Raw genomic sequence first — 2594 nt, 5'->3', positions numbered from 1 at the left:
CTGTTTGCCTTAAAGGTATGTCTGGATCCATCAATGGTGGTTAGAGTAATGGTGCCATTATCATGTAGCTTCTGGATTTCATAGGGTCCCATCTAGCGAGTCTAAAGTTTCCCCGGAAAATCCTGAAACCTGGAATCGTATAGGAGCACCCAATCTCCTTCGTGGAAGACAATCTTCTTAATGAGGGCATCATGTCATTTGGCTCGCTGTTGTTGGATTAATGCAGCATATTGAAGAGCAGAGAGCCTGATTTCATCTAGCTCATTGATCTGCTGTAATCTATTAATCTAGGCCTCGTTTAAATCTAGACCGACTCCTTGTGCTGTTCGCAGTGTCTGTATTTCGAATTCTATTGGAAACATGGGTTCTTTTCCAAATACTAGCTGGTATGGTGAATAACAGGTAGTAATTCTCCATGTTGTTATGTATGCCCACAAATCTTCCAGTAATATTGTAGCCCAATCACGTTTGTGTGACGTAATGGTTTTTGTCAGTATTGCTTCTATTATTTTATTCGTGCTCTCTACTTGACCATTCGCCTGTGGGTGGTATGGAGTAGTAATTTTATGTTGAATATGATAGTTTTTTAGTGTTGCAGCAATTTTATTACTAGTAAACTGTGGTCCTCCATCCATAATTATATCTCTTGGGAGGCCATATCGCACAAATATGTGGAACATGAACTGTATGATGGAATTCTCTTTAGCTCTCAGAAATGCCTTTGCTTCAACCCATTTGGTGACATATTATGTTGCTACCAAAATATATGTTTTCTGGTTCGATGATGGGTTGATTGGACCGACAAAATCGAGCGCCCATCGTTCAAATGGTTCAATAACTAGTTGTGGGTTCAGGGGCATTTCGTCAGACTGTCCAGGGCGTCCTGCTCTTTGGCAGCTGTCACAAGCTTGAACAAACTTATTTGCATCTTTGAAGATTGTGGGCCAATAATACCCTATTTGCAGCACCTTGTGACCAATTCTCCGATCTGCGAAATGTCCGCCACATGGTCTGTCATGACAGGCTTTTAAGATGTCAAAAATTCATCTTCACGGACACATCTCCTGATGTGCATATCTGCCCCTGTATGAAACAGGTAGCCCCCAATCCAAGAAAATCGAGTACTATGCTTGACAATATGCTTCCATTCATTGGGGGTTAGATGTTTTGGTAATTTTCCTACGGATAAATAATTTGCAACATCAGCATACCAGGGTGTTTTGACAGTAACAACGAACAAATGTTCGTCCGGAAATTGATCTTTGATCACTGTTGTGTCCACTAGTTTTGGCATTCGTGAGAGAAAGTCAGCTACAAGATTTTCTTTTCCAGGTCGGTCCTTTATTGTGATATCGAATTCTTGCAATAAAATCAGCCATCTGGTTACTCTACCATTTGTGATTCGTTTATTTGCTAAATACTTTATGGCATAGTGATCTGTATATAAAATAACAAGATATCTAGTGATATAATGCCTAAATTTATTGACAGCATGAATCACAACTAAAAATTCTTTTTTAGTAACGATATAGTTTAACTCAGCGGGAGACAAATTCTTGCTAATGTAATAAATTGCATATGGTTTTTTGTCTTCTTCCTGCCTAAGGACTGCTCCAATAGCTGTGTCTGAAGCATCTTGTAATATTCCTAATTAGCCATGGCTAATTGGAATATTCGATTTTGCTCAATTTTGCCTTGTATAGCTGTTTATAAATAAAAAGGTGAGGAGATGGGGACATACTCACTTCATGAATAAAGACACTCCCTAGTAGCACAACGTTGTAACTTAAAAGGTGAACCAAGCGGGGCCAAATAACGACGTAGAGGAGGGGCCCACGTAGACACATGGAGTGACTACACAGATGGTGAGAAACACGTGGCAAGAGGAAAGCTACATTGGAGGAGGTGAGCCTTGGGATTGAGAGAGGCCAATGCTATAAAGGAGAGAGGAGCCTCCTCATTTTGGCATTCGATTATGTGCATTTGAGCTGGTCACTTTGACTTAGAGCACACTGGCTGTTTAGCTAGTCTGCAACACTGTTTAGTGCATTGAGTGTCTCTGTTCGGAGATCTCACCCTTAGCCCCGAGGGACATCGAGTGCCTACTCGGGCAAGGTATTTCCATCAGTGTTTTTGTAGTAGTTTCATCATCATTTTGGTAGGAGGGTTGAGCATCGTAGATGACTGTGCAGTCTTGAGAGGGATGACACAGTTCTTTCTGGCAGGAGTTCTGGATTGAGTTTTGCAGGGGGATTTGTGCTGGGAGGTTGAGCAGGGGATCAAACCTTGCATATTGGAGGATTTTGGCTAAGTTTCAGGTAGAGTTTTGGTGGGTTCATTTCCGTAGCAGCGCAGAGCCTTGAGGGATTGCATGGGTCCTCAAGGGGGCGATTTTCGGGGGTTGGCCATTTCAGAAAAGCTCTTTGGGTTTTTCTGGGTTTTTTAGTAGAGTTTGATTCCAGAGTTTCAGCATTTTCTGAGGAGGGGAACAACCCCAAATCGTCATTTGATTTCTAGCAGTAGCAGCAACATGGCGGTTCTCCAACAGCTTGGACACAGTTTAGAGAGTGGCCATTCCTTTGCTATTCTAAGTG

This window comes from Pinus tabuliformis, chromosome 4_1 (genome assembly GCF_031772625.1).
Source record: "Pinus tabuliformis cultivar Carrire ecotype Pingquan chromosome 4_1, CPIR1, whole genome shotgun sequence".
Lineage (NCBI taxonomy): Eukaryota > Viridiplantae > Streptophyta > Pinopsida > Pinales > Pinaceae > Pinus > Pinus tabuliformis.
The sequence above is the reverse complement of the archived record's forward strand: the minus strand, read 5'-3'. Positions refer to the sequence as shown.